This window comes from Callospermophilus lateralis, chromosome 17 (assembly GCF_048772815.1).
Source record: "Callospermophilus lateralis isolate mCalLat2 chromosome 17, mCalLat2.hap1, whole genome shotgun sequence".
Classification (NCBI taxonomy): Eukaryota; Metazoa; Chordata; class Mammalia; order Rodentia; family Sciuridae; genus Callospermophilus; species Callospermophilus lateralis.
Genome location: NC_135321.1, coordinates 8,329,688 through 8,338,019, shown reverse-complemented (window position 1 = coordinate 8,338,019; position 8,332 = coordinate 8,329,688). Strand labels below are relative to the sequence as shown.

Here is an 8,332-nt window from a genome sequence, read left to right as displayed (position 1 = left end):
CAAATGGGCTGTCTGGAAAGCTTTGAATAACAATACTTTGAGAACATTGAAATTATTTTATTTTGGTTATCTTACTTGTGATCCAAAGAGGGTGTTGTGGTATCGGTTTTGAGAGAACTTCTCAACCAATGGGGATCCTTTGGGAGTTAGCGTGGGGTGTCCTTAATACTGGAACAATCCCGTTGGCCAGGACCCCAGAGCTGCTCAGATGAGAAAAGGATGCAGGAAATTCTCTTGTTTACACATGTGTCTGCAACTGAGACGCTAGCGCAGTCCCGCAAGCCCAGAGGGTAAGAGAATTTCATAACCTTCTGGTTTTCTATTTAATTTTCATACTTTCCTGCTAGGCAAAGCCTGTGTTCTCAGAGCAAAGGAAAAGACAGTTGCTTATAAGATATAGAGGAAAACTACTTACTGTAGGTCTGGAAGCAGGATTTGGGGGATCTTTTTAAAATGCAGTTGATTTCTTCGCTTCCCTTCCTTTTTTCTACTCTGGGTATTATCTGTTCTGACAGCTTCATGCATTTTCTGTCTTAAAAAAAAAAAAACCAAAAACTGCACTCTAAACAAAACTCAGGTAAGAATTTCAACTCCAATTTTAGACAGTGGTAGAATAGATTGATATTGAACCCTTACTTTCTAGTTCCATTTGCATATAAATGAATGTGTTTGAAGTAATCTGTATTCTTGTAGTAAAAACAGTGAAATTGTCATGCAAAGTCTATGCACTTTTCATTTCATGAGACTTCATGCTGAATTCTTTTTATCCTTAACAGAAAAGTATACTTTATATATAGCACTAATACTGACTTTGTTTTATATGTTACCTGTATAATGTAGAAGAGATAGGGACATGGAATAAAATCATAAAATCTTGTATTTAAGAACAAAGAAAAGAAATTGATGTTCAATTATACAGAAATAAATTGCAGGGCTAAAGGAAAAAAACATCTATGATCAATTGGGAAGAATTTGCTTATGTTTTCTACAAAGATAAATTATCAAATAAATGCCCAGTGGGTAAGTCAGTTGGACATAAATATGAGGAAGATATTCTTAAAATAAAAGATACAATTAGAAATGCTTAAGTAATATAAGGCACTATATAATGATATTTCTTAATAATCTTATTTACATTAATACCCATTTTTCTGTTTTTATAATCTTTTTGTTATCCATAAATGTCCTTATGTACACATTAAATGTTCTTGAATTCTATTTTTTCCATATTTTTGAGAAATAGTAAATTGGAAAGGAATTTAATAAGTTAGTCAGACAATATTTACAGGTTTTGTGTCATTTTGCAATCTGGACTTAAAATATCTGGAGAAATAGTTTATGTGAATTGCTTTATTTTTCAGAAACTTTAAAAATAGTTTTCTTGTGAAATAATGTTATTTTTTGTTTCTCTTTTGAATTCTGCATGTTCATTGGCTTCAACAGTTGCTTCATCCCAGGTACAAAGCTTCTTGCCTCTTGCAGTGGGTATAACCTCTAATTTACGTATTTTAGCTAATTCTTAGAGGCAGAAAGATAATGAATATGATTCTTAAATATATGAAAAATATTCTCAGGTCACCTTTATTTGAAAAAGTGCCTTATTTTTTATGCTGATATGACAAGGTTAATTGAGATCCATCAAAATCTTAAAAATTTTTATTTTTAGCAGAGATGTTAGTATTATAAGAACTCATGAGACTTTGAAAGAGGTTCAACTTTCTGATGAATATCGAAAAATTAGTGAAACTTAGTTGCTCAAAACAAGAGAAATATGCTTACTTTGTGGAAGTTGTCAACTTAAAGGCACTACTTAGCATAAAGCATGGAGGAATAGTGGGAAGTAATCTGAGAGATCAGAACATGAAAAATGCACTTTGAGAATAGTTGACATTGTGCTCCACATAGGTGGAGCAGAAAATGTTGGTGGAGATCTTAAAATCCACACAATGTCTCAAGTTTTATATATCCTGCAGTGAGGGCGATGGCAAGTTTCTGAGCTGGAGTATATCATATTCTTACCTCATTCTCACCATCAGCAGCATATCCTGCCAACACAGATGGTGTTTCCTGGGTGCAAGATGATTGGCATACATGTCTTCAATTCTGATAGCTCTGCAATAAACTGAAATTCATTTTACAAGTTACCTTCATTTACACATGAAGAAATCTGGTGTTCAGAAATGTCAAATCATTTACTTATAGCCACAGATACAGTGAGTGCTGGAGCCAGGGTTCCAGGCACTGTCTTTCTGGCTCCAGAGTATGTTCACAGTGCTATGCTGGTATTTCAGGAATGTGAATCTGGTAGAAGTCAAACAGAGAGTTTTGAAATGGGCATTGAATTAATAAGGTACAAAGAGGAGGAAGGGAGACAACAACCCAAAGATCAATTTCAATATTCCGTATAGCCAATCAATCACAACTCTATCAAGTGTTCCACTCTTTTCTTTGGCAATAGAGAACAGAAATCAATGATGAAAATAAGGAACAGTAACTGTTACGGAGACATATCTGGCATTGTGGATCTGTGTCCCTGACTGCCAGGGAGGTGTTTACAGTGTTTTATGCTATTTTTCTAATAAAGTATGAAAATATGGATCACTTGAGGAAGGGACAGTAGGTTTCAGTGTGTGTGGGCACCTGTGTGTGAGTTCATATTTGTCATCTGCATCAAGCCTAATACCTGGTTCATGGTAGATAACAAATGAAAGGCAAATAAATATTTGGGTCTGTGGAAGAGATTTACTAAAAACAAGTACAAATAAAATGCTTGTAGAGAAAAAATAAGGAGCAGATTTTACATTTGAATTGTTTTGCCTCCTCTTCAATACTCATGGCTTTCTTTCTTATTTTAAAAAACATTAAAGAGAAGGTATCTTTTGATTTCTCAGAGGAAATTTCATTACAGGTTTTCAGCAAAGATAACTGTACGCAATAGAAATACTTGAAGTGCTTGGGAATGTTATCAGGAGCATGTTGACTCTCCTTGATTTCTTTTCAATGTGTGATGTTGAGGACTACTTAGTGACCATGCCCTCTTAACACTATGGAAAGATGCAAAATTATTATCAAAGGAAAGCACCATATACATTTTAGTTTTATCTCAACAAGTGGAAGAGTACACATAAAATTTATGTTCTTAATGGATTATGTAATATTCAGTGTATCCAAAGTAAAAATACTAGAACCTATTTATTAGCAACTGTCCCCCATGTATACAAAATTTAAATATCTTTTATTTCCTCCTGAAGTAAAATAGAACTAGTGTTTGAATTAGCATTCATTTTCTTCTTCTCTCTTTTCTATGGTTTGCATGAAGTTAAAAAAAACTTCAGCTTATGCTGTTAATGAGTTTTTTTGGAAGATTTATATACACATATACAAATATATGCATATATGATGGTTTCTATGCTATCAGTTATAAACATGTTATCTGTTATTTTATAAGTATAGTATCATTTAAGTAAGCTTTACAGGAGAAACATATTTTCCATACACTGAAACAGATGAAGATATTTGAAATGCAATGATCTGGTCCCTGACCTCATGACTTTGTATTTTAAATAAACAGATTTAGGTTATGTTCCAAGATTATATTGCACAGAATGATTTTTATTCCTGATGCCAAGTTCTCACCAATTACAGATGCTCAAATGTGATAGAATATGAACTTGAGACCTTGGGTACAAAAAGGAAAACTGGACACTGTATTAGAGGAAATAAACTAGCCATTTAATTGAAATCCTAACTTTGAAAAATTATTACTATTACTATGTATTTAAATATTATCTGGGTTGATTTAAGCCAGGTGAGTGAGGGATTCTGGAAAGATGGAAATAACAATCATATAAAATGCTACCGATTGTTCAAATAAAACAGGAATTTCAGGTCTAGAGTTAACCATTAATTAGATTTAGTGATGTAGAAATCATTCATTCTCTGATTTTGTTGGGGCTAAAACTGATTGAGTAACTTCAAGAGAGAATAGAAAGAGAAAAATGTTTTCTTAAAGATTTTTATTATAAAAATCCAGAGAAATGGGATGGCTCCTGAGCAAGGATCAAGATCACTTTTTGAAATTTGAAGGTATCACAACACTTCTCTTGCTGATGAGAATGGTCTAAAGCAGGGGTCTAAACTTATGTAACACAGGAGCCAGGACTGTGTTGGCAGGAGACCTGCCTTTGAGTAGGTGAGCGGGGATGAGATGTGCCTACGAACAGGAAACCTGACTTGAAGGCATGGACAATCCCTCTGCAGAGACACATAGCACATGTGATGGAGAGGTGTAGAGCGTGGGAAGACATAACAATTTTACCAACAAAGATGACTTAAGGAAGACAGGAGTCTAGTGGAAGAGAAGTGAAATGGGATAAGGTTGAGTTGGCAGTGGTGAAAGCCCCTTTGAGGTTCAGAATCAAGAACCTGAGGTGAGACCCAAGCAGGTGTTTTCTCTAATATGAGCAGGTGCTCAGGGGCACATATGGAGCAGGCAGATAGATGGCATTGACCTGTTAGGGTTTTCTAAGCTGGTGAGGCGAATGGAATGCCAGGATGAGACTTATCTATTAAAAATGGAGTACAGAGGAGGAGGGGAGGGGAGATGAGAAGTAAGTGAGAGACAGTGAAAAGACAGTAGAGTTGATTGACAGACTCAAAGCTGGGTCAAAAAGGACAGTTACAAGGAGGATGGGAGGAGGTAGTAAGAGGTGTTTGCCATTGATCTGGAAAGAAATGCTAGTGCAGTATGGTGTCTAGGGTGTATAAGCAGCCAGTGGAGAGGAGAAGTGAAGATATTGGAATTATTAGGAACTTAGGGTGAGAATATTAGTTATAACAGTACTACATGTGGAAATGTTTTGGACTTGGAGTTTTTGTCCTTGAAATGCTTCAACTCCTCCACTACTTAAGCAATTAAGTAACACAGTTGGTTTCACTAGATAAATTTTAATACCCGTTCCCATGCTAGGGTGCTGGTGTCTTGCTAGAATTCTCTGTCTCCTTTCTGTTTACATCATGTCCTGATTGCTCATACAAACTGCATTAGAAAAATAAATCTTCATGCAGAGAGGGATAAGAGCAAGATAGAATTTTTCACATCCAACAAATTTTAAGTCCACAATTTTTCTAAATGTTTATTCTTTGCCAAAGTTTAAGCTAAAATTTAAATACAGTTAAGTTTTAAGATAATGCTGTTCAGAGAGCATGAATAGGTAATATGATTCTTGGCCTCTAACTTCCAGTACAGCAAATATTTTAACAAATACACACTTTAAAAGTTAGCCATCACTTTTTGCACATTGTCTAAATGGTGGGATTTCTCAAAGTTTAGATTGAACTGTTGAGCAGATGTATCTAATTTTTTTAATGATGACCATTTGCTTGTGATATGACAACTGCATTATGTAACTGTATGGCTGGGAATAAAATGACCTGTACATGTATATTTAAATGACAGCCATAGACATTTTGGTGTACATTTTCATTATCAGAACACACTTTTCAAGAATATATTTGCCAATTATGTTATGAGCAATCACCTTAATTTGAAACATATATAGGAAAACTCTGCATGATTGAAACAGAAATGTTGCCAAAACATGTTGAACATGCTTTTAAAAAATAAAAATATAGTTTTCTATTTCTGTAAAATTCTCCATAAAAAAGAAACATTTTGAAACTTTTTGGATACTCTAGAATTGTGCTGTCCAATATAAATATAGTTCAAGCATGGTTTTCAAAAATTAGTAGCTAAAAAATTAAAAGACAAATAAGTGAAATTAATATATTTTAGTAAACCCAATATATAACATTATCATATAACATGTAAGATATATATATATATATATATATATATATTTCTTAGTGAGATATTTTATATTTTTATTTTTTGTGCCCTGTCTAATTCATACTTTAGATCATTTTTACTCATGCTGCCCTCATTTCTAGGGAGCACTATGTCCGGCAAGTAAGTACCATGCCGGGTGGCCTGTGACTCATGCACTGTGAAATAAAGTAAAAAAAAAAAAAAAAGAAAACACTCTCAAGGCAGTCATAGATCATATCATCTCTCTACTTATTGTAAATGAATACATAAAGTTTAATGAGCTTATTAAGGATGAGACTTGATCCAGATTTCCTAAATCTAACCCACCATCCTCTGGCTTCTACCAAACCTTATGATGTCGTCTTGTTTGCATATTTATGTTATCTTGACACTGAGAAGTACATAAATTCTGGCAACCTATAGACATAACCAAGCCAATATGCTCGCTGGTTGTTATTGATTAAGAGATTTGAATAATTTAGGGAAGTCTAATAGGTGTCAAAGCAGACAAGGATGGAAATGATAAACCCAATTCTAAGAATCCACAGAATTCTTAGTATTTATTTATGTATTTATAAATTAAAATTAAATTAAATCTATAAATCTGAGGAGGCAGAGATATTTAAGAGAAAAACAGCTAAATAAGAGTTTTGGAGGAAGATTTTAGATTGAGACGTTGGAGGGATTACTTGTGAAAGAGTAGATGAGAAGAAAATATTCAGACTGGGAGACGAGGTGAAAACAAAACTTCCAGCAACCAAGATTTTAATCTGGCCTCTGACTCTGCAGCTTTCCTTACACATGGGTTACATTTTCTGTTTCAGAGACTGGAAAGTCAGATCTTTTGAGAAATATAAACACTGCTTATTCACTTCCTGTTATTTTGAAATTTTTAATCCTGTTCCCTTAGTTTTTATTACTAAGGAAATAAACAACTAAGCCAAAATAAAAGAACACAAATGAAAACTGATTCCAGATCAATTAGCAATTATGTTAAGAATTCTGCTTTATAGTTAAATTGGTTTTCTTTTTTAGTGCTTTCTTTTCCTATGTTAAAATTAGAAAATCAGGAACATCAACACTTATAAAGATGATTGGAAGCTGAGGATCCTGTGTCTACACAAATGATTAATTCACTGACTAAAATAAGGAACATATGCACAGGGACTAAAACCAGGAAAAAGTTCTACTCATGTTTATAGCAAGTAATTGTTGAATAAAGTTCTAATATTTGTTTTTTTTTTAAGATTTCATGTCTTTCTTAAGATATAAAAATCTTATAAATGAAACACTTCCAGTGAGATCAACATTTGCATCTCATTGTTATAAGGAGCTTATGCACTACAAAAGCATCACGTTGTGTTTTCCGAAGGATGTATCTGAAAACTGAGTTCTTGTTTATATTACATTAAAATGAAAAGAATTACAATAAAATGTGATTGATAGTATTTCTATGGACTCAGAAGAGTCCACAGAAATGTAATGATGCCACACATCTAATTATGGTAACTCAGAAACTCTTGGGTAAACCTCCATACACTGTTAGCTAATGTCCTGCTAATCCATGGTAATGATATATTTATATTAGGCTATATATACATTATTTCCCTTTTGTTAGGTTGTACAAGAATATTAGTCTTAAATAATTCCATTATCTGTCTTTGATTTTTTGATAAATTTTCTGAGTTTAAAAATGCTCCTTAACAGGAGAAATTACTTGATTTAACTGCATATAAATGAATGTTATTTTATTTATGTTGAAAACACATTTTTCATCTTCCTTTGATCTTTTTTTATTCATCTCCCAAGACATACAATGATATACTTTCTGAAATTCATGCTATTAGTATTCAGAAGGAGCTAGCCTTGTGATTTCAAAATTAATTGTGTACTTTAAGAAAAAACAATTATGAAACAGGAAGTTCCATATTCACTAATAATTTTATTCTGTCAACCTCTTCTGCAACTTCATTAGTAAAGGCATTTAATTCAAGGACTAAAGCTGTCCTGTGGGTTTGGAGTATTCAAAGACTTAGTTTTTGCAGGGCTGCCCTGTGAACACACCGCTGTGGAGGGGTGGAGGCAGCCAGCTTTCCTGTCTCCATAACACACTTGGAGGATATTTAGGAAGTTCAGTTGACTTTCTGCCCCAGTCCCTTCATTTTCCATACAGAAAGTAGAGTTGGCTGTGTAAATATTTATATGTGGGAGGGTAATCAGGAGTATTAAACTCCAAAAACAGGGCTAGTTTGCTTTATAGTTTATACAATTCTATTTTCCAAATAATTCATTTTCATTCATAATATAAGTTTTGTTTCATTTAAAAATGTGAACAGCTCGCTAACTTGATAAAAGTGAGTCTTTGGAAAACTTTTCTTTTTTAATACTTACTTGAATTTCTCAGTCAGATTTCACAATCACAATGGGAGCTCCTTGAGGATGGACATTCAAATCTCTTTCTTCTCTGGTACAACTTCAACCTCTAGAATGATGTGCTTGGGACAT

At 33.5% G+C, this 8,332-nt stretch overlaps 1 protein-coding gene across 1 annotated transcript in view; it reads left to right on the top strand.

Moving 5' to 3' along the window:
• Positions 1 to 209: 209 nt before the first annotated feature.
• Ccdc102b (coiled-coil domain containing 102B) overlaps positions 210 to 8,332 on the top strand; it is a 192,285-nt gene continuing 184,162 nt past the window's right edge. The window contains 1 exon segment of the mRNA XM_076837329.2: positions 210 to 290. The gene's annotated coding sequence lies outside the window, so the exon portion shown is untranslated.